Raw genomic sequence first — 25587 nt, forward strand, 5'->3', positions numbered from 1 at the left:
ACAATTCTAAGACAGATAAATGTGTACATTGGTTTACACCTCAAACATAGGTCAAAATTTGCCACTCCACATCTCTTTTTGCTATCCGTAAGAAGCAAAAAAAATGTAAGTTTTGAAGTCTTGGCTTTTCTTTTGATGTGTATGCATACCTCAAGGAAGTGCATATATTCTTAAATGGATTAAAAGACCCCCAAACAACAAAACTTACTGTCCTCTCAGTTGAAGTGTAACCAACAAACTTGCAAATAAGCTACCTTTTAAAAATCTGTTCTGATACTAATTTCATTCTACACCTTATTTCTAGACCTATGAATTGAGAGAGAAGCTCAGAATCTCTAATTGCATCTCAGAGAGAGAAGAGTGTTTGATGGTGCTCAAGGCATTTAACATCAAGAATCCTGCGTTCACAGATTTCACCTGTTAATACATCAGCACTACACTGAGATTGTACATCCCTTGCCAACATATTTTTGACAGGTGATTTACTTGTTAAAACCCACATGAACAAATAAGAAAATTATAATGCCTTAATTATAGTCAAATTTCAGTGTAGATTTTTCTTTTTTTTTACTTTGTAGTGTTTCTCTTTGTCATGTGAAATGTTTTAAAGTCCTCATCTGCTTATCTTTGTAAATTTTATATCTCCTTACAGACTACCAAAATTGAAATACAAGGTAATCAGATATGGTAATAGATGTCAAAATTAAATATTTGGTTTATCAATAATGAGCTCTCAGCATTTATGATAGGTAGATGCAGTTATAAAATGGAAGAATTTGAGAATTTGAGCAATTTACATTCTTCAGGCAGCCAGTTGTACACCTAGTTATCAGCAAGAGATAATTCTGTGATATCATTGCCTTTGAAAATGAGAATGCTATATTTTTAATAGAGTATCCAAAGCTGACTGAACACTATTATTTTGATGGTTTCTCTTTTTTTCAAAATGTTGGGAAAAGATTTCTTTGTCACCTGTACTAGATTTGGCTGGGATAGACTTGAATTTCTTCACAGCTGCTCATCTGGGGCTATGTTTTAGATTTGTGATCTAAAAGGTATTGCTAACATACTGATGTTTTATCCATTGCTGAATACTTACACACCGTCAAGGTGTTTTGTACTTCTCACACCATCCTACCAGCAAGGAAGCTGGAGGTGCACCAGAAATTGGGACCTTCTTGTGCACTGGAACAGCTGATCCTGACTGACCAAAGGCTTGTTCCATACCATATGATGGTGTCCTGGTTTCACCTGGGATAAAGTTAATTTTCTTCTTAGTAGCTGCTACAGTGCTCTGGTTGGGATTCAGAACAGTGTTGATAACACACTGTTGTTTTGATTGCTTTGATGTTGGATGTTTAAGTAGTGCTTACTCTGAATCAAAGATTTTTCAGTGTCTCATGCACAAGGAGTTGTGAAGGAATAGCGATGGGAGTCTTCCGTTCCTGGAGCTGCCAGTATACCAGCCTGCTGAAGGGAAGTAGTGAAATAATCCCTTGTTTGGCTATGCTTGCCTATGTGCCTTTTGCTTTCCCTTTAAAACTGTATTTATCTCAACCCATGAGTTTTCTCACTTTTACTCTTGCAGTTCTTCCCCCCGCCCTTTTAGGTTGGAGTAAGTGAGTTGCTGTATTAAACCACTTAATTGACAGATGAGGTTAAAACATTACATCAATTTGTCTATAATTTTTTGGACATTCAAACAACTAGAAACTATCTGCTCCTGTGCATTTTGCTTCACCTGTGTTTTTTCTCCAGAATCAGAAGCCTCATATAGAAATATAAATTTGAATAAGGATATAATCTATTCATTCATATTTATTTAACTATTTTACTCTGATTATCTAGTTGTTTGCTCTAGAGTACTTAGTGAAAGGGCATGCCAGATATCAGAATATAACCAAATATGTACCAATGGTGTCATAGAGCACACATAGTCCGGGAAATACAGAATACTGAAACAGCAAAAGCTGAAAGAGAGTTTGCTAAAGGATCTGCTATCCTACAAAAACATCCTGAGAAGACAACATCAGCTTCTTGACGCAATTTTTTAAACCCTGACATAACAGTTGAAATTGTGTGTGTTATCCTAATATCTTTTTTCTTAAGAGAAATGTCATGGCATAAGTCCCTCCTATTTGACTTTAACAAAAACATTCTTGATAAGAATAAGGCTATCTGCTCCTCATTTTTGTTGTATTCAATTCATGTCACATTTGAAGATTTATGGTCCTCGTAAAAACCATTACTATCTTGTCATTTCAATTCTTTGTTCTTACACCTGCACTGCTCTTGTCACCTCTAATGTCAATGCAAAATGGCTCATGCAGAATTGGCATGATGAACCTTGCTACTCAACATCTTTCCAAAGCAGGGACTGCTCATGTAAACCACAGAAATTCAGCAATAGCAGCACCCAAATTGGGGTCCAAGCTGGATTGCAGCAGGCATTTAGGCAATCTGAAAAGAGTATGTGCCTGCACAGAACACTTCCTTGAATTTGTGAATGACAGCACACTTTTGCACCAGCCCTTGTTAAGAAAATAGAAACATAGTAAATACAAAGCAAGAAGTATTTGAATTAACAACTCCAACATAGAGATCTTTGTTGTACTTAAACTAGCCATTTATAAAACATTCCTATGTTATTAGCACTAGTAAACTATTAAAACCAAACAAATAAATTGTTGTGTTATTCCCCAAAAAACCCTGTTCTTAATGAGATAACTTGAGGCTTACTCATTTGTTGAATTCTGTTAATTGTTTTGCCAGTTGATCTTTGCTTAAGAGACTTTAGGATGATCTCTATTACATAATCATTATTAAATAATGATACATATAAATTACTGAGGATTTGAGAGTGCCATAAAATACTCAAAGGGAAGAAAAATTGCTAGGCGTATAGCCTAGATAGACCTAGTGAAGAAAAAGCATTAAAAGGCATGTAAAAATTTAGCATCAATCAAAAAGTTTGTTAACAGAAATAAAATTTTTTTCTATATGTGAGAAAATTTGGACAAACATGTTTGTTTGTTCAAATGATAAAAATACACTTTCTCTGTGGAAATATTTTAATACCTATTGCACATCAGCAGTATCAAAGTTAGATCAGCTCTGAATAAAACATACACCTTGAAGAAGTTTTCTCCCAACAGGCATTTAAAAATGTTTGAAGTGAAAGCATTTAAAGCACCATCTGATATTCCCACACAAATTCTAAAGCACTATACATATTCAAATGACTTTTTGCATAAAAATTCAAGAAAAGGATAACTTGAAGGATAAAAACCCAGAAAAATTATTTGTAGTAATTTGTAGCTACAGTATACTATAGTATATAGTATAGATTTGTAGTAATTGTGATATATAAACACAATCAGACCACAATTGAACTAGCAAAATGCATGTTTGCACTCTAAGTATATATTTACACATATACAAAGGCCCAAACATAATTTGCTTAAAAATTAAGGTGCATGAGAATGACTATTTGAGAAATCATTCTATTGCAACACAGGCATTTTTAAAGTCAAAACATAAAAATCTCCTTCTTTCTTCACTTAAAAATCTGACTGAAGAAATTAATTTCCTGTTTAGATGACAACAAATGCTTCACAAATACCTCAACATTGAATTGCACAGCTTCTGCCAAGGCCTTGAGATTTGCAAACCTCATGAAGTTCAGCTTCATGGTAAAGTTCAACTTCAAGGTCAAGTGCAAGATCCTGAACCTGGGCAAGGATAATCCCAGACATGAGTACAGATTGAGAGAACTCACTGAAGGAGGCCTGAGTAGAAGGACTTTTGGATCCTGTTGGACAAAAAGCTTGACATGAGTCAGCCATGTGCATTCCCAGCCCTGAAAGCCAAATGTGTCCTGGGTTGCATCCAAAGCAGAGTGGCCAGCAGGGTGAGGGAGGAGATTCTGCTCCTCTGCTCTGCTCTGGTGAGACCCCACCTGCAGTGCTGCAACCAGCTCTGGGTTCTCCAGGACAGAAAGGACATGGACCTTTTGGAGCAAGTCCAGAGGAAAGACACCAAGATGATCAGAGGACTGGAACACCTCTCATACAAAGGCTGAGAGAATTGGGGCTGTTCAGCCTGAAGAAGAGATAGTAGTCTTCCAGTACCTGAAGGGGGGCTATGAGAGAGCTGGGGAAGAGTCCTTTATGAGCAAGTAGTGGGAGGAAGGGGGAAGAGCTTTAAACAGAAAGAGAGTAGTAGTATTAGATATTAGTAACAAATTCTTTAGTGTGCGGGTGGTGAAGAAGTGGAACAGCTTGCCCAGAGAAGTTGCGGATGCCCCAGTTCAGGACCAGTTTGGATGGGGCTCTGAGCACCTTGGTCTAGTGAAAGATGTCCCTGCCCACAGCAGGGGGGCTGGAATTAGTTGATCTCTGAGATCTCTTCCAGCCCAAACCATTCTACAATAAGCCCAGCTTAGCTGAAGCTAGAACTGATGAGAATAGTCTAAGAATGAAGAAATGAGGAGACATCTGCAGTAATTCAAAGGGCTATTTTCTGACAGTTTAATATTCTGGCAACATATAGTACATTTGACTGGAATAACCAAATTAGATTTTCTTCCTTCTCTATTAGCTCCCATTTTTTTCTATTTTAAACAGCATAAAAATAGGTTATCATATAGATACTTCTGAAATAATTTGGAATTTTTTAGAAAGGCTAATACTTTTCAGCTCACTTCACTCACACTTTGTTATCCAAATTATATCAATATTATATATTAATTCTAAACTAAAATCTGACTAATCATTTGATCAAGTGGTTAAAAACATATTGAACTTTTAAAAGTAGCCATTGCTCAAGAAAACATTGATATTTGTATTACTATTCCTTTAAAATACTATTGTCACACATGAAAGTCAGCCTTTTTTATCTACAACATATGCAATTTATACTCCAAAAGGAAATTAGTCAAGACACTAGAATGTACATAGAAAAAGCCATCTGCACAGATAAGGATTTTTTCATTTAAGTGATCACAAAAATGAGAGCCCCTGAAGTGCCTTTGTGCACATCAAGAATTATCACAGACTTGTTCAATCATGCTCTGTAATGCTGAACAATATACTTGTTTTATACGAACCAGTAAGATCTATGGCTTGTGTTTAGTACTCATTTTAAAAGGTACTAAAGCAGAGCCAATCATTGTACATAAGATGAAGTGATAGTTTAGGAAGAAAATGTGATGAAACAGTAACAAGAAAGAGCCTTTTTTAACCGCAAGGTGATAAGAAAAATACTTCAACAATAAGTAAGATACCAATTTGTCAAAACTAAATTATAAGAGCTGTTGAACTGGAACCTAATACACAGCTAATAGTAAATGTGACAGGGAAAATAGTGTCTTCTATTAGACTGTTAGAGATATGTCAGAAATTTCATTACTTATTCAACATTATTGGATGAGTGCAGATAAACAAAATAAATCGCAGAATTTTCTAAGGTTTCCTTAGATTGTTTGCCTATCCCTGCTTCAGTCTGTTACACCAACTCAGCACAATCTTAGTAAACTTTTGACCAATGGGACTATTTCACCAAGTCTTGACAAAGCAATAAAGACCACAAATGAGAATCAAATTCCCACAGGCTTTGGAGAGACAGAGCGAATCTCTGCAGTGGGAAATGCAAGAAGAATGCAGCTATCACATGTTTTTTGTCAGCAGACATTGGCCATAAGGACATGCTGATCTACAGTGGCAAAGAGATTCTTGTTCTCTGTCTGATGGTAAACATTACACATTTGAGGAATAGCTAGGATTCAATGAAAAGAAACGAGAGAAGAAACCCTAGAGTATATAGAGCACATACCCATAGGAAATGGAGTGTTATTAGTTGAACTGTCTTTAAAGGATGTTCTGTCTCCTGGGATGTGAATGAACTACAATTGACCTTAATGATCAGAAATGGTTTGTGCCACTGCCTACCGGAGCCTGGGCTAGCTCCTAGATATTCTGGAGCAGTGACGAAAAATGGAGAACTGCCCTGGCGGGGGTAAAGCCAGGGCCAGAACCTTAGAGCTGTCGCAGCTCTAACCTGAGAAGCGGTGCTCCAAGGTAGCAAGGCAGGGACTGGGTGAAGAAGGAAGAGGAGACTCTCCAGGTCTCAAAGTTCCAAACAGTTTATTGAAGTCAGGGGGGTCAGGACACAGAGAGAACCATGAGCCCCTCTGTGCTTGAGATTATAAAGCACCACAAATCAGGGGGTGGATACAACAGAACAGCCAATGGGATCATACCTGAGGTAGGGTTTGGGGGCAAAAACCAATCAAGATATGGGGAGGAGAAAGGTCCACTTGGGGTTGGTCCAAATGACGAGTGGCAGGGAATGTTCCAGAACAAGGGATGGGGTTGCCTTGAGAGACGGGGAGGAAGGGGCAGGGTTGCCTTGATAGGCAGGAAAGGGTCTGGAACAAGGGGAGAGGACACCTCCCCTTGAGGGACAGATGGAAGGGAGGGCACAACTTAGGGAGAAACCAACTTGGGGAAAATATGGGGATAACAGAACAAACCACTTACCAATCAACTTAATAAAACTTGTTAAAATAAACACAAACTGCAACAGGTTTGGGGAAGTAAAAATGCTTTTAGGGGAACAGAAAACATGGTATCAAAGTGTAAGACATATGTGAGATTCATATATCCTGAAGTACCACCATATATCAGATATAAAAAATACCATATTTACCACTTCCAGCAATGGAGGATGAAGAACACGTAACACATTAAGGGGGCAAAATTAGTGAAATTTCAGAAATTCTTTAATATTCACTTTGCATTAGTCTCTCTGTGTAATTATTCACTTTGACCTTCTGAAACAAGAAGTTCAATTTGAAAATTATGCCTCAGACAAAAAGGCAGCTTTTAAAAAGTCAGGGGGAAATAACATTCAAACTAACAAAAAAACCAAATTATGAGTAGAGGAAAACTATTCATTTACAGAGGAAAATATTACACAATTAACCTATATGAAAACCTGCTTTTAAATCAAATTAACAGTTGAAAAGTTATTGTCCTCAGTGTTATAACTATGAAATATAGATCACTAACTATGCTGAAATTAAATACAAGGCCTTTAAAATTAATAAAAATACACCATCTGGAATTTTTAAACATTTCCTTCCAAATTATTCCTTTCAGTTTAGCAAGCGAGGAACCAATCTGGGGAAATGCAATTTTGTCACACAAGCCAAAATTCATTCCTGAGTGGACCTTGTCAAAAAATTATCTGCTGAGATAATTGGTAGGTGCTTACCAACTTTCCACTGTCAGTTCTACCAATGCCAAGTCTGTTAGTAATTTAAATATTTTCTAACAAAAGAACCAATCCACTAATTCCAAACATACCAACATCTCTAACAGTTTTGTTACAGTAGTCTTAATTGCATTAGAGTACATTGTCTGAACAGTCTTGCATTTTAATGTTATATACAGAAACAATCGAAAGAACTTTTTTCAGCCTTGAAAATTCACTCACGTTACTAATATATGCAAACAATCCTTTGAAGGAATGTCATTTCATCTCATTTCCCAATTAATTTTGAAAGATTTTTTTTTAAATATATATATAGAGAGAACTTTGGGGTATTTTTCAGTAGGTAGAAGCAACTATTCAGAATGTATCATTATTAACTGGATTTTTGCTACTAAGAAGATCCCTTACTCTGATGGTGACTAATTCCCACTAGAGAGAGAAGCAAAGAGAAGCTCAGCCTCATTCTGGACCCTATTGCCAAGCACAGCCTTTCAAATGTTGCTATGGTCCTTGAGACCTGGAGGGATAACTTTCTCTTCAGATCCCTGCTTAAAAGTTTCTGCTGCCTACACAGAGGTTTACCTACTTGTGTACCAAGGAACTGAGCCTTGACAAAGTTCTGATGTAGAACTTCATGACCTTAGCTCAGATTTCATTAAAATTTTAAATAGTGAGGAAAAAAAAGTAAAAATGTTTGGAGACAAATAAATTAAAACTCCAGACAGAAGCTAAAATTACTGAGTTGGGATCATTAGTAGCTAAAAGAGGGAAGAGGAAAAGGAAAACGAAGATATGGTATAAAATAATTTAAATAAAAGGGGAGGCTAGTTGGAAAAAACATCTGGTCAAATCATTACCATCATGCCTAGTGGCAAACAGCAACTCAGAAATTTTGAGGATTCTGGAGAGAGGCCTTCCAATCCAGTCAAATGCATGCAATAAAACCTCTTTAGATAACCTACTGCTGATCATGAACACAGAAATGCCTAACCAAATAGCTCATTAAACAGGGCCAGGAGCAACAGTGGGCAAAGCCAACCTTCCATAAAAAGTCCTTCTAAGCTCTGTCCAGACAAGTGATGCAGATAATCCAGACAGACCTTGTTAGGAGCATGGTGGCACCATGGTACCAGCTGTGGGGCGTGCCTTGTTCTTGTGCCATTATCTCAGAGCAGCAGTGAGCACCCCTATGGAGTAATGGCCAGGCAGAGGAAGAACTTTTTTGATTAGAGCTCCAGGAAGAGGTGAGTGGTTTGAGGGGTTAAAGAAACAGACTACTGGAGTCATACTGCTTTTCTTGGGACAAGCCCAGCAGGGACATGGGATGTTGTACATGGTGACTTAAGGAGTAGGGGGAACAGCAATAAGCTCTTGTCCTGTGCAGAAGACACATCTCTGTGGCTACCCCACCTCCCCAGATGCCCTTGAATAGGAAGTCTGAGGCTCCGCAAGTGGGGTTGAATGATGTTAAAGATGATAGTCCATTTAGGTTGGAGTAGTTGCCATGGTTACATTGGCCTATACCCTGTTTCAAAATCATTTCAAAAGACAAGTCATTGTCATAGGAGACTTTTCTATGGGGCACAGAAGGCCCAAAGACCTGACTGGATACACTTCTCAGAGAAGCCTGCTGCCTTCCGGGGACAAGGGTTAAAAAAGGGATGAAAAAATTTTCAATCTATGGCACAGACCTCACATTTTTATACATTATTGTTTTTTCATGCAGGAAGTGATAAGTTGACATAATAAGTCCAAGTGCAATCAAGAAGGCTTCAAGACCTAGCCATGATGGGTTAAAGAATCAGGAACACAATATTCTCCTCTGTCCTTCCAGTTGCAGGGAATGGTGAGGGAAGAAACAGAAAATCAATACCTTGCTGATGTCACTGGCAGAATGTTGGGATTTTTAATGACAGCTCAGTCTATATAAAACCAGGCCTATGAGCAACAGACAGGGTTCACCATTTTCACAGAAAAGAATCTTCATATAATGGTTAGCAGAGTTCACTGAAAGAGGTTTAAACTAGTTTTGAAGGGTAAAAGGGATAAAACCAGGCTGACTAAAGAAAATATATAGTCTTAGTAATAAAGTTTAGTTTTAAGTAGTCCTGCAAGGAGCAAGGAGTTGGTCTTGATCCTTGTGAGTCCCTCCCAGCTTGGGATAGTCTGTGATTTTATCTGAAGATGTATGAACACAGTGGCCTAAAAAAGGGGTGGCAGCACTGTGTGTTTTAATCTGCATACAGTTTAACCTATTACATCAATGAGAGAAATGCTAAGGTGTTCAGTTTGAATAAATGAACAAAGTAAAAAAAAAAAAAGAAATTAACAAAAAAAAAAAGTTTCCATTGCCATAAGAAAGTGAACAAGAGAAGTCTACTCAAGGTAAATATCAGCATGGAAACACTGGAACAATTTACAAAGAGGAAAACAGAGAAATTGCCAAGAAATTTTTTGTATTATCACTATCCCTCTCAACTCTCTTTTCCCAATCAGCACCCACACACCTCTGCTCTGTCAGTTCTCAATTCCACTCTCTTAAAAAATCAATAGTGAAGAGTATTAACAACCAAGTTTCAGACTTGGGCAGATCAAAACAGCATATGTACACAGATGTGTATGAGATATTGCTGCCAGTATGGCACACACTAGTTTCCAGAAACAAAATAAAGAAATAATTTAAAAGAAACTCAATATGGCAGGTAAAATTGGTCATTCAATGCTTACATTTGTCAGAATATGCCAAGACAAGAACCACAATAAAATACACTAGCCAGGTATCTGTATTATGCAGCAAGGCAGAAGATACCCTAACTCTTATTCTTTAAAACATATAGCTAAAAATCACTATATTTAGGACTCCATATATATGTTTAAAAAGTCCTTGAATACTTTAAAATTTTTCTATTATTTTCCTAAATTAATGACTTAATAATCACAAAAACATTACCTATTGTTCAACTAGTTTTGCACACCTACCAAGTAAGTCTTTCAAACAGACATTCCCAAGAGAGTCTAATTTGAATTTTTGATGGAGGCTCTGAAGCTGAAACCTTCTCTCCAGCTCCCACGGCTCCCAATTCTCTGAACATGAGAAAAGCACATTGAAAAGAAAATGGTCTATCCAAACTTTATGCTCATTTCTTAATGTGTAAAAGAGCAAGTCTCAGAGAAATCTAAGCAACTTTTAAGGAAGAGCCTCTTATGGAATGTTGAATGTAATGCATGCTATGGAGCTAAGAATTGATAGTCTAGTACATGTTTTACGAGACACGTTTTATTAGTCTATGTACAACACAACTAGTTCAAATTACTTCAGGGTAGCCTCAATGATATAATTAAATTTTTTCTTCAGAAAAAGCAATTGTGTCTCTACCTCTCTGTTTTGGTATTTTTCTTATCTTTCAGGGCTCCTCTGTGTCCTAAAGTGGAGCATTCCAGTCCCAAGCAACAAAAGTGGAGGTAGTTGTGAAAAGGCATCACCCTCCTCAGGTCTATCCCAGTAGAGATATACTGTTTTCACCATCTATGAAAGGGATTTCCTCCTCTTCAGCCCTAAGCCTGTGTAGGTTTATTTTCATAGCTTTCCTCAGAAACTCTTTGCAGCTTTCTCCAGGTACCCTGGGCAGCATGGCTAGTGCTTGCTGGTCACCTCCAGCCTGTGGGAAAACCCAGGCTGAGTTGATCATGCAGCAATGACCACCACTGTCACAGCATCAGCACAACTGGTATTGCACAGCCCTGATCACCCCAAAGTTATAAAAGTCAACCCCAACAGCGAGGACAACCATGCCACCCTTACAGGGCCCGGGTCCCACAAGCCTCAGACCATGCCTGCTGGGATCTTGGGGAATTTATGGGATTATGCTAATGACGGCAAAAAATTGAACATTGGTTCTCCTCTGTGTGCAGATCCCACACTTCCAGTTTGCTCTTCAGAAGCATTACAGATTTCCTGCAATCTCAGTGGTGCCATAACTTGACAAGAACACTGTCTGCAGCCATTTCCTGTGTGGAATCACAGACAGAACATCTTTAAAGTCTGCTTTAAAGCTTATTTCTTACTAAACCATTTCACCAAAACAAAATTCCTGGACTTATCAGATTTACAGAAGCCTTGTGGAAGGAAAGAGGAAATGTCTTCTCCTTTGAGGCTGGGCAGTAGTGAATTTTCAGGAATGTAGCTCCTACATTAGGCACAAGATATCCTGAAATATGTCAAGAGCACTGTTCCTGTTTAATATTTAAAGTTTTCAATACCTTCAAGAGCTATTTAAAAAGCATTCCTTTTCTACAGTTGAATGTATTAACACAAATGGATTTATATAGCATAACGAGTATTTTCAAGTGTTTTAAGAGACTATTTAATACTGGAGGGCATTGAAAAAAAAAACCCAAGTGTCACTGAATATAGTTTTTGACAAGTTTAGCGACTCAAAGTTGCTTTTTGGTGCCAGTGTCAGGTACAAAATATATTGCTAGGAGTTTAAACTAATGTTTTCTGACCTTAGAGCAAATGCAATACACTTCTATTTCTGGGTAGCTTGTTGAAAGTTCATCTACTACTTTAGTACCTCTAACAAGGTCTCTGAACAACCATCACCACCAACCAACTTTAAAACTAGTTTGCAACAAATCTCAAATTGCAATTTAGTAGATATCCCAGCAAATAAACAAACAACCATCCCACAGTAAGCTACATGGAAACTTTTAGTACAAGGGAGGTGATAAGTGAAGCATTTGAGATGTTTCAAAGATGATTTGTTTACAAACATCTTAGGAATGGGTTTTATAAAAGAGTCAAGAAGGCTACAGTAAACATTTTACAAAACAGGTCTCGTAACACTGAATCTTTAATAAAAGATGTTTGACAGACAGCCTCCAATTTCCTACCCCCCTGCTCTGCTCACTGGACAGGAGGAGGTAGAGGAGCCAGAAATGTATGAGTCGAGTGAGTGAAGTGCAATTTGGGAAGACGGGAGCAAAGTGGGCTAAGGTGCTAAGATGGTTTTCTGGGGGGTTTTTTGTGGGTTTTTTTGGGTTTTTTGTGTTTTTTTTTTTTTTTTGGTCTTTGTTTCACACAATGCATCTGCATTTTAATGGGCAATAATTTTTTTCCTCCCAAACTGAGTCTGTTTTATCAGCAATGGTAAGTGGTGAGTTTCCTGCCTTTATCTTGGCATGTCACCTTTTCAATCCTCCATCTGGTTGAGGAGGGGGACTGAGAGAACTGCTGGGTGGGATCTTGTGATGGCCAAGGTCAACCCACCACATCAACAAAGCTAATAACAGGGCAGAAATGTTTTTGCACACTAAATGATGCATTGTAGTCCATTTTCATAGTCTGGGCTGCCGCAATCACACAGAAATTATATAAAGTTAAGTAATATGAACTCTGACCTTTTTCCCTCTCTGATGTCATGAAAAATTTTAGCATTTGTAATAATTCAAAGCTGATGTATAGCATATCTAATTCAGGTATTGATAAGGCAATGGCTTAAGGGCTATAAGACTGGAAACTTTAAAGTGTTCTCAGCATTAGCAAGCAATTTCCAGGAGGCTATTTCTAGGGAATTCAACAACTATAAGAGAAACTACTTTGATTTTAATGAATCATTTATTCAAGTAAAACCAGACAGCAACAACACAACCTGAAGAAAGAGTAGGGTAAGTGGTGTCCAAGCAAAGGGAATGAAAATCCTTTATTATCTATGACACTATAAGGCTTAGAAAACCATCAGAGAAGTAGTTTGTCTTTCTTCTTGAAAAAAATATTAGAAGTAAAGCTATGCAGTTGTAAATGAATATCTAAAGATAGAACAGGAAAAGAAGAATGCAGGGTGAAAACTACCCTATATGATGCATATACCTCTACATATAGAATAATTGAAACACATCTGTAAAAGAAAACTTACCTACCTTTTAAAAAATTACCTAATTAAAAATTACCTAATTTTTATTAATAATAAAAACCTGGAAAGCCTGGAAACTTTCTCGCCTTTTAATTATCAAGATTTAAATATCAATGCTGAGCTTCATAAGATGCACCTTTCCAAAGAAATTTTAAAATTTTCTGTCTTGAATTGAGTTACTTGGCTAACACTCTGTAGGTTAACTTGAGTTTTAAACACAGCTTGTCAATATTCAAAATTCTATAATGGATTATAATGCTTTTTAATTAGCTTCTTCTGTGGACAATGCAGTAATCACAATTTTACTCACTGGCTAAACAATAATTTTATGCTATTAGTTATGTTAGTTCCATTCTTAAGAAGGAAGGAAACAAACGTGTCTGTTTGCTCATAGCCCTTTCCACTTTATGTGCATTGTGATTTCTACCTTAAAAAAAAAACATGTTCCAGAGTAAGATGAAAAAGTCAATTATATAACTCAGATTAATAGCCATTAATTTAATAAAATAAGACACCAAATGTGATGAAGGAAATGGATACTTTTTTCCTAAAAAAAAAAAAAAAAAAAAAGAAAAGAAAAGAAATCAAACCAAAAATAATCACCCCTCAAAAAAAGAAAAGAATCCAAACCAAAACTAAACAAGCAATAGAACCCCAACTCTCCCCAAAAAAACTGCAACATGAAATAGCTGTAGACTGGAATGTTGGATAGCTTACAATGTCACTAAGAAACAGAGTCTATTATCGTTTCCTACATGTACTTCTTTGTAAAATATAATTGCCCTATCACTGGTGCCAAAGGGAAGATTTCAAAAAAGAACATAAATCAGCTATATTGGAAGTAGAAAGGTTGGAAAAGAAATATCATAAAGATCATTGTCAGTGACATGGGAAACAAGCAATAATTTTAGAGTATTTATAAACACTTGGAATAGTAAATGAAAAGAGGTTTTGAAGACTGCTGATGGGGATTCATCAAAATGAATTCCTAAGTTATATAATCCACATCTATTCCTCCTGATTTGAAAACACTGCAAGGAAGGGGCTTAAGAAAAGACTGCATCTTCAAAAGAGGAAGAAAATGCTGAAGGCAGCAAGTATGGAACTCTGTCAGGCACTTTCAAGTTTCAGTATCTCACATGCATGGGAGATAATTTAGCAAAGAACATATAGCTTATTGCTCATAAAAAATGTGTCACAAACAGAAATGAATCCAAAGATTCCAAGTCTATAAACAACCTCTAATTTTGTAATGGGCTATTTCTAATTTTGTAACATATAAAGAAAAGTAGTGATTAAAAATGCATGTTTGAGCTGCTGAGACATACTTCAGCTGTGATATTTGGACTAATCTCCAGAGAAAGAAAGCTGGTATTTGCTTCTGATCTTGAACAAGTCAAGTCATCATTTTTCCATTTTAATTAATCACTTGCATGCATTTGATTCTCTATCTTGAAAATTATGTTTGGATTAGTTAATACAAAGCAGTAGAAGTATTTACATTAAGATTCAAGAGAAAATTATGAAAGACTATATTAGATATCAAAATACTTATGGAATCAAATTTTAATCTCTTTAAACCTCTGAAAAATATATCAAGTTTATATCTGCATGTTTTCTACTGCAAAATGCAAGCATATTATAATTAAAGAAACGTGCTAACAAGTTTGAGAAACTAAGGTTCAGATAAAGTTTTTGAATAGGACTAGACAGACTATTCCTATTTTACGTAATCTTACCAGTGTAAATGAAGACTTGTTGTAACTCAAATATTCACCTTCTCGTATCACTTGTTCTCCCTGCTGGAAAGTTAAGATTAAAGGAAGGACTTTTTTATCACTATGAATGTTTAGATTTTTTTACCAGAAAAATAAATGAAAAAAAAAAAATCTGTGAAAAAGTAAAAAAATGTATTTATTTATTTATTTTCCCTCAGTAATTACACTTGAACAAGTCACATCCTTGGCATCTCTAGTTTTTCCCTTTGAGTAAAAAAACACAAAGATCTTATTCATAGTGGATATTGCTTAAATATATTTTGATTCTTCCCTTGAGAACTAATGACTTGCTGTCTTCTGACCTCTGCCTAGTGTTGTGAATGTCTCTGCTGAACTGCCTCCTTCTTTAAGTTCTTCAGACTCATCCAGTACTGACAGAGAAACAGAATCCTCATCTCCCCACCAACAGACAAGCCCTGCAAAACACACAGTTTTCTGCTTATTCACTGAATGCCGTCTCTATCCTTGGGATTGCACCACACAGCCTTTGTGCAGAGTATTCAAATGCAGGGTGCTAGCAGATATTTAGCTCACATTCATTGTGCTATGCTGAAGCAATGCGAATCAGGCCTCTAGTATAGAACAACTCCACCAAGACTTCTAGCTCAGAATAGTGTGGATGTTTTTTCCCTCCACACACTGTGTAATTTACTCTTGACATTAAAGATTTGTCCTCATTTTTCAGCTGCACTACAAACCCAAAGTAAAGGCCTGTGTCAGGCAACTGAACACTCCTAAATGATGCAGTTATTTTGATACCTGATTTAGGAACTTAATTGACTTCAGTCCAGTGTAGAAACCCTAAAAGAAAGTAGAAAAACAGTCCCAAATTTTACAATAAGGAAAGGTTAAAAAGTCAGATAATTTGATTAAGAAATTCAAGGTAAAATGAGATCCACCCAAATTCTACCTGCAACCTTGGGAGACCAGTTTTCCCAGCTGTCAGGTGCTTTAAGATGAAAATCTTAAAGGTACAGGAGACGGCCATCCCCATGGCTGAACTTCCATCATTGTCTGTGACTCAGTGAGAAAAAGAGTGTATCACTTCTGGAAGAAGGGGCAGGCAAGTCAGTCAGACTACAAGGATATTATGAGGTTATGTGGGGAGGAAAGTAGAAGGGCCAAAGACCAGCTGGAATTTAATCTGGCCACTGCTGTAAAATGCAAGAATATTTTTTTTTTAACAAATACATCAGCAACAGGATGAAGGAAAATCTTCATATTTTGTGATGTGGAGTGAAATCCTTTTGATTTGGATTTCAATCCACATCCTTTTGATGTGGACTGAAATACAATTATAAAGGATGAGGGAAAGGCTGAGGTAGTCTTTGTCTCACTCTTTAATAGCCAGAACAATAGTCTTTAAGGTATCCAGTCTCCTGACCTGGGAGCAGCATGAAACCCCCTTCTTCCAGGAAGGAATGGCCAGCAACCTTCTAAGCAACTAAACCTGAACAAGTCCATGGGGCTGGATGAATTCACCTGAGAATACTCAGTGAACTGGCAGAGTCCCAGTTGCCAGGAGGTTAGCAACTGTGATGTCCATCTACAAGGGTCAGAAGTACAATCTGGGGAACTACAGACCTGCAGTGCTAGGGGAAGTCATGGAGCAGATCATCTTGAGTGCCATCATGCAATATGTGCAGGATAATCAGGTGTTCAGGCCCAGCCAGCATGGGTTTAGGAAAGGAAGGTCCTGATTGACCAAGCTGATTCCCTTCTATGACAAGGTGACCTGCCTAGTGGATGAAAGAAAGGCTGTGGCTGTTGTGATCTTGTACTTAAGTCCTGGACACAGTTTCACAGAGCATTCTTCTGGAGAAGCTGACTTCCCATGGTATAGATGGGTGTAATCTTGACTGCGAAAAAAATGGCTGGATGTCCAAACCCAGGGACATCCAGCCATTCGCCAGGTGGCGAATGGAATTATATTCAGCTGGCAGCTGGTGGCGTCCCTCAGTGCTTAGTACTGGGGCTGGTCTTATTTAACATCTTTGATGATTTGGACAGGGGATATTAGAAGTGTACTCTCAGTCAGTTTGCAGAGGACATCAAGTTAGGTGAGAGTTTTGATCCGCTGGAGGGTAGGAAGGCTCTGCAGAGGGATTGGGACACACTGGATTGATGGCTTAACTCATACTGTATAAGTTGAACAAAGTGCCTGATCTCTTTTTCTTTGAAATTCCATACCCTTTACTAAGGTAATGAATTAAAACACATGGGAAATATAAATCCATTAATTCACTACTGGAGTGAGAGTTCTCATACCCTGCATCAGGAAATGAATATATCCATCTGACATGATGTATGATGTTGAGTACAGGGATTGCATCCTGACACAATTCATTTACCCAGTAGTTTGATACCCATGTAGACACACCTTGACTTGAGTGTTCACCCTTGATAGTGATCTGTGCTGGGAGAACTTAGCAGGCTGGGAAAAAAATCCCAGACCCTCTGACTGTACTGAAGTCATCCAGCCAAAACCTGAGAAATTAGAGGTCACCTTTGGAAAATGTGGCCTTAGACTTAAAGCCTCTCAGTTTCAAAAAACATGAAAAAGGATAAGTAAGTATCCCTATAAAAATTTGGAGCTCTGTATCCCAGTAAAATTGACTCAAGGCTCTACAGACTGAGCTAGGACTATGTAATACTGTTTGTTGGATGCTGGTCCTGCTTCCCTGGTCAGTCAGAAAAAGAGGTGACTTGCTATAACAGATCAAAATAGACCTCCGAGCTGAAAAGAAAGAAAGTGGTGATACTGAGATCATGCTTTTACTGGCAGAAGAAAGGAATAAAGTCCCACATGCATTCTGGCAAGGACCTGTGGTATTTCTTCATGCTTCTCTTCAAGGCATTCTGAATGACCAGCGTGAAAAAAAACAGAGGGGCACTGGCAGGTTGAACATAATAGCAACAAATAAAGAAAGAAACAAAAAAACCCTTTATTATTATCTCATATTTTCTGTATTAAATAGATAATTTGGACTATTAGACTGTTTAAAAAAAACAACTGACTAACTACAAATTATTGGCTCTACATTGGCTTTAGCCTTTTAACCATAAGATGATTTTGAGTGAGATGGTTCTTAACAATGAAAACTGTTGGGTGAGCATTGCTGTGACCAGTATACTTCCATAAATGTCAAGACATGCAGGACAGGGAATGTAGCAGCTTTATAATACTGGTTGAATTAAGGTTGATATGTAGATGTGCATTAGAACTCATCCTCATGTAGAAAAATAGTCCTCCAAATACTCCAAAGTACCCTTATATCTGCTTCCTTAACAAGGTGATACCTTCTCAAAACATTATTAGCCTCCTTTCATGCAGCCTTCATTGCTTTATTTGTCTTATATTGCCATATTTGAATCAGGATTTCTCATCACAGCCATCCTGTTAAAGTAAATGTTTCGTTTTGAATGCTACAATATTGAATTATCCAAGTTAAAAACTCAGGGAATCTGCAACCATATCTAACCTAAGAAATAAGTTTAGAGGTACTCCTTGAAACCAGTATATTAAAATGTTCCTATGCACCTTACCAAGCTTGAAAACAGCAATAATTTTTGTATTTGAATAAGCTGTGATTGTAAATAATGATAAAAGCACAGTCAGGTAAGCAAAACTTCCTTTCCCTGATTGCTTAATTAATGCATACATATTATCTCTTGGGCAAATAGTGTTAAGAAATTGTTCAAAATCTTATTTTTCCATGTCAGAACTAATTTAATACAGCATATTGTCAAGTTAATATATTGCTGTTCTGTTTTTTAGAATGGTATCACACCTATGCCTCCCAAAGTGTTAGAGTATCTCATGAAAGTTTATAAAATAAAAACTATCACTTTCTAGTCTTCCCTCAATGTACGAATGATTGAATAAGAGCATATTTTACAGCCTTTTAATTCAAAGGCAATTAAATTTACTCCCCTCTCTTCATCCCCCAGAAATTTCAGATTCCATTTCAGAAAAGGGAACATAGGCGACTTGGATGTGTAGCCAAATATATTTATGATAGAAAATACCTTGTTATGAGGAAAGTACAGTAGAAGGAAAGCTATGAGTCTGTTCTGATGAATTTTAGAAAACCTGAGGGATGAAGTTCTCAACACAGACTTAGCAAAGATTTTTACTTTTGTATTATTGCTTTCTAAAGTAAATTGCAAGCAAAGATGAGAAAAAGGGAAAATTTGTGTATTGTGGCTGAGATACAAAAAAAGTACTCTTTGTTTGTCTATTTGTTTTAATCCATGACTTACACAATTTGACCTGCAAACTATAATGGTAAATTCTTTTGTTCAGCAGAAATTTAATCTCCAAGGATAACCATGAAGCAGAGTACATATATCAAAACAGACCAGTGGGGTCACAATAGAACTATCTAAAATAGTAAAATTAAATTAGAATGGAATAATTTAATCAAACTAAATTTCAGGAGAAAATTATTCTAGTTCAGTAGAATTCAATTAGATGGGGACTCAAAAATAAGGGGAAATTAATTTTGTAATACTTTATTGATAAAATATTACTAGGTGTTATATCTGATATTTGGAGCATTCAAAAAATCTCAAATGTTCCATCTTTACAAAAGGAAGACTTGTATAAAATCTCTTGGACAGAGAGATAAAGAACTGAAAAACACTCCCATTCAATTATTCAATGGTCTTCTGATTTAATTTTAATAGTTCAAAAGTTAAATTACATACAGATTTTGGTGTTTTTTCTTGTGTGTGTATGTCTCTGTGTGTGTGTGTGTGTGTTCTTAATATGAGAACATCCTCAGATACTTTCTAAAAAATAAAAAATAGCAAATTCACAGTTCAGTTGAGAGCTGAATCTTCTGACCACATTCTTAGGTGCCGTAATTACATGGGTTTGTCAGTCAAAATATTTGGAGAAGGAGAGAGAGAGAGACAGAGAGAGAGTGCACTGCAAAATAAAGCTGAATAAATTGGCTAAATTTAAAAAAAAATAATGGAACACATTAAAAAGAGGTTATATCTGTAATTTCACCTTTTTTCAGATATGGATGCAAACTGAATTAAGTGACTTCTTGAATCTGGGAATCACAGCCCTAATCTCTTCCTATAAATAGTAATATATAAAAATATCTCTTCCTCTGCATCATCTGATTAGCCCCTTTCTTTCGAAAAAGAAATTTTCCATAGCTAGGAACTGATTCATCCAGTTTCTATGGTTTTGAAAGCCTGTGGATCAAATATCACGGGGGTTTTATATAGTAGTTTCTCCATGCAAAGAACTGTCCATCCCTCAAGCTGTGCAATGGAATACAGGATGCACAAAATCCAAAAGGCATGATTCTATTCCACTGTGTTACACCTTACTTATTTTGCCAATGTTGTATTGTATCTGTTAGTTCTTTTATGTAGACATGCTAACAATCCACAATCCAGGGAGAAAGCAAGATCTTTTTCCCTTCCAAACCATCTGCCATCTAAGAGAGCTATCTACTGAAACTAATGCAGTGTAGAATAAATGAAGGAAGGAAGGAGTTCATGCAGTTTATACACAAAAGAGCAAGTTTCTTAAGAGGACTACCAAGAAGTTCTTAAATGTAAGGAGAGTGACATTGTCATTAGCTTTACACTCACAAATAAAGTTGCTTTTGGTATTGATTTAGAAATTATTTGGAGAGGTAGCATAGTGCTGGAAGAACATCTCTATTTCCTGCAATAATGCATTGCAGTAATGATAATCACTCCTTATATATCAGGGAACTTCAAAAAATCCTCTTCAATAACTATCCTCTTCAAGCTCCAATGTATCCTTCAAAGACATCTCAATGTCTTTAACCATTTATATTTCAGTTCACACTATGAAATACTCATATATCTAGAACAAGAAAAATAATAATGAAAAATAATTTATGCAACTGGAAATAAAAGCTCATGACTTGACTCAAAAATATGTGAGAAAATCTGACCATATTCAAAAGAGTGCTTTTGATTTTCTGTCAACTTTGAGCAACATCAAGGATCTCTGAAGTTTTGCTCTTTAGGGATAAGAAGTAAGGAAGATGAAGTGATTTATTTCTTTCATCCCCACATCAATTAGTGCCTATTTCTTAAAATACCAGAGGTTAAAACAAAAAAATAATTTTCTTGAAAAATCTGCCACTATGATAGCATCACAGAGGAAAGTGAGTCATAACAAGAAAAGCCTCTACCTATCATCATACAATAATGACAAAGTTGAAACTGTGAATGATATGGAATACATTTTCCCTGTAAAGAATCAGGATGATAGCAATCAAATTGTTATTGCACTCTAACCTTTCAATCCAAACTCAAATTAATTCACCATCATAAGTCTGTCAAGGTCTTCCTGCATTTCTTGTAAGTCACAGAGTAGAGAAGCTTTGTCTGAGTCACAATTTTTTTTTTTTTTTTCTGAAAGAGCTGCATTTTGTTTTCACATTTTCTCAGCAAGTACATTATGATACTTGGTATTTCATGTCAGGTTTCATCTGTATGTTGGCTCACAGATGATCCTGGCAGAATCTCATGTACTTGTTCTTGTGAGAAAAACGTTTTAAACAGTCCCTGTTCTTGTTTCTGCCCTTGAATTGTAGCTCAGTTTTCCTAAAAATGTCTAGTGTTACACAGTGTTGTACTTAGTGTTGTACATAATCCTTCAATTAACATACATACCTCAAAAAATTTGATAAAATAAGAAAAGGTCATTGGGCCATTACAGGAAAAAACAGTGCTTACTCAAACTCCAAAAAATCATCCCCAATTTGAAATACAGGGCTTCTTTGCACAGATATTTTAGGCTCATTTTTGTCACTCCCATATCACAGCCTTAAATCCTTAACAAGTTACATTTGATGCAGAACAGCAGAGCAGGCTTTCTGTTCCAATATTTAAGCCAAGGGGACCTAGAGTTTCTATAGCTGTTTTCCAAACACATTTTGTATTGGTTAGTAAGAGCACAAATTCTTCAATTATTTTCAGGAGGTAAACAAATAAGATCAGGTAAAGAGTAAACCTAGTTAGTAGACAGAGGAAGGTAAAAACATCCTTCAATTATGCATTCCACCAAAAAACGGGGATTGAAAATCTGAGGTGGAACACAGAAGACTATTAAAAACACAGTTGTGAGAAATCTATCCCCAAGCAGCCTCTAACTCTTAAAACCAAAGGACAAGTCTTTTGTGATAAAACTCCAGATATAAAATTCCAATTTAGAGCATAGCTAGAAACAGATTTTTCAGGACTTAAAACATGCTTGTTTTTGATAGAATTTCAAAATCAATGAACCTGTAAAAGTCAAGAAAAATTAAGCACATGGCTATAATTAAAAAAAAAAATGTTTCAGAGGATGACAAAGTTTATTAAAAATATTTTCCATTTTCTGCATTTGCTTATGGTGATGCCTGCTCTGCAGAGTGAACAGGGAGCCTTTATGCCCCACTAATGGGTTAATACAACATACAACCTAGAAGTAAATGTACACTTACAGATGCAACAGTCATTTGTACGGCCTACAGTGAATGCCTAATAGCTCAACATTATATTAAGTACTGATATCCAGAATATGATATCTTTGTCCTTTTATTTTTACTGGGTGAAAACAATGCAGTTTCTCCTCTCAAACTCCACTACATGCTTATGCAACCTTATTTCTACTTTGACTCCTATTCTCAAGTTTTAAAGGTCAGAGGTTTTAGTCTCTGGACTTCTGTTAATGAAAAAATTTAATTCCTAATCTCCTAAAATGCAGCAGATAACCAAATAGAGAATGGCAAAAACAAACAAGGAGCAAAAAAGATTATGACAGACAGAGTCTCTTATGAAATAGGGCAGCATGGTGAATATAGTGAATTCTCTAAATCTATACACATTCAATACTATCCAGTTCATACCATCAATTATGTAACATGTCAAGCTAAGAGTTTCCAAAAGCTGCTCCTTTGTTCAACTCCTCTTCAGAGCTTATTCTACCAGCAGTTAAGAAAGATCCTGATAACACCCTTGCAGGAAGTCAGCTCATCTCAAGGATGAGACTCAAGGTTATGATCTATATCAAAAGCATCACAATCAAGTCTATAGCTGCTTTTATCATTCTGAAAAGACATTTTTCCTGTTAAATGTCAGGATTCTGTAAAAAGATCCCATCCCATGTAGGGGCAAAGAATGATGTGGCTCCACCACAGATAGGGTCCTAACGATTCTGAAAAATCATAGTGCTACACTGAAATCATTGTGAGTGCTCTAATCTTGCTCCAAGAGAAGACTGTTGATCCCTCCTATAGATAAATACTTTAGTATTTAACTGCATTAGGGATAAATGGATGAATGTTTATTTACAGACATTTTGCAGCACTTACAGACTATATTATTTCCTACTTCCAGCTCTCATTCAAGCATTCAGCACAAGCCTCTCTTCAGCTGCAGGTGCCACTTGGCAAAGAGTACTTCACGCCTCAATAGCAAGTTATAACAAAAGTGCCAGCAGCCTTCATATTGCCATTTTCCCTCCTAATTGATTCAGAAATTGCTCATTGTTGAACAAACACATGACCTGCTTCCACTTCATGTGTACTGAATCCAGACCTGGCAGTTAGCTCCAAACACTATGTGCACAGTCAGCCCCAGGTTTCCTCCAAAATAGTTATGCTTTTAATAATATTAGATAATGTCAAAGGTCTGATTAACATGAGAACAGAGGGAAGAAAAAATGTTTAATATTGCCTTCTCTATATGTTGAATATCTATTCAGATGCTATTCTAAAATTTTAAGATAATGATGCCTGATTTAAGACTTCATACAGTACAATTTAGCAAACAAACTTAGGAAACCAGGCATTTGGCCAGCCATAGCCACAGGCAAATATTTGATCTTTAATTGCAATTATGGCATTTTCATGGATATAATTGTATATATACAGATATCACTGAAAATCATTCACATTACCTTAGACTAAAATTTTATCAGATCTTACAAATTAGGCTTACTGATGTCTCGTCATTAAAGTAGATGTTCTAACAAAAACTCAGCAGAATCAAGAGATTTAAAAGATGTCTATTGTGTGGGGTTTACAGTAAGATAAAATCCCCTTAAAGAATGAAAAAGCACTATGCCACTAGTGATGATGCATCTCAAATGAGATTTAACTGCAAGTCTTTCAGATCCTTTTGTTGCTAAAACCCCCATGTCATCACTTTCAGGAGTTATAAAGCTTCAGTTCCCTGCACAAACTCCCTCTATTCCATTAATTTACATTTGAATAAATTTTCCTCTGCTTTTCAATTACATGTAACACTCATTGCTTTTCCTAAAAGCCTTTATAACATTGCAGTCAGCAATTGCTCCACTGTATTGTCAGAGACAGCTGTCCTACAGAGGTAAATGAAATGGTATTTGCCTCTAACAGCATTAGGATCATTTGGGAGGTAAAGTGCTAAAATGCACTGCTATCCTTCTCATAATTTATGAGACATATTTTCACACTTACACTACTTCAAGTTATATTCCCTACTCGTATACTGTTGTAAATACAACTTGCATGTTTAAAAGGTAAAAATGTGCAGAGCACAATACAGTATTCACTAAATGCAGCACAGAAGTGAATAATTACTGTTTCTCATTAATTTTCAGTACTTGCTGTACTAGAAAACAATAAACAACTATATCTGGAAATACCATTTTACTCCATGTTTAGCAAAAATGTCTGATCTAATTTTCTGAGCTATTTAAATTCAATATTTTCTACTCAGTCTTACTTCATGGTGAAGGAAAAACTAATTTAGAAGAAGGGAAAGGAGCAATGATTATTTCCAACAGTTCCCTTGGAGGCAAAGAAGTGTTTACAGTATCATCGGAGTAGATCAATGATCTTGTGGCTGAGGTAAACTAGTGGCACATGCTAGCTGAGGAGAATACCTGAGTGACAGTCCTCCACTTGCCCTGCAGTCAGATACTGGCATTAGCATTGCCTAGAATTTCTGTATGTCACCTCATGAACTTCTGGGAATTGGCAGGGAAATTAGTCCAGCTGGAGGTTCTGTTCTTACATTTTTAATGTGGGAAATGTTAAATTATCTGAGAAAAGTGAAGACAATTTACATACAATAACTGAGACATAGCTGTGTTGCTCTCTGACTTAACTGATCTTTGTAACACTTGGGCAATAAATCACCCTGTGGAAAGTGAGCCTTTCTTCCTAAACTGTAAATACTTGTGGAATGACTAACATTGTCTTGGGTTTGGCCTTTCTGTGAATACAATTACAATCCATTCTTTCAAATTTATGAAGAGAAATTTCTGTTGCTAACATCAGAAGGATCACTTAGCAGCACTATTTTTTCGCAGACTTCAAAAGGAGCCGCTACTGATCAGTTCAGATGTGCACAACTAACATTTCATCTGACAATCCCACCATAGGAATCAATATTCTCTAATTTATTTTAGCATTGACTTCTCTCATTGAATTCCAGTTTCCGATTATCAGAGAACTGGATATATTTAAAAAGGAGCACTTAACTTGGTCATGTTTGTGTTTTGCTTGCACATCATCATTTCAACTGTATTCCCAGAAAAACAGCAACTGTTCTTAACACTTTCCAAAACTGCTCATATGTAGTCTCTCAAT

General features: G+C 36.5%; 1 long non-coding RNA gene across 1 annotated transcript in view; it reads left to right on the plus strand.

Annotated features, from left to right (window-relative positions):
- The first annotated feature begins 409 nt into the window (after positions 1-409).
- LOC116183228 (uncharacterized) overlaps positions 410-25587 on the plus strand; it is a 141326-nt gene continuing 116148 nt past the window's right edge. Inside the window, exon 1 of the long non-coding RNA XR_004147787.2 lies at positions 410-477. This is a non-coding gene — a long non-coding RNA (uncharacterized LOC116183228). The remainder of the gene's footprint in view (positions 478-25587) is intronic.

Source organism: Lonchura striata, chromosome 1 (assembly GCF_046129695.1).
Source record: "Lonchura striata isolate bLonStr1 chromosome 1, bLonStr1.mat, whole genome shotgun sequence".
NCBI classification, from domain to species: Eukaryota; Metazoa; Chordata; class Aves; order Passeriformes; family Estrildidae; genus Lonchura; species Lonchura striata.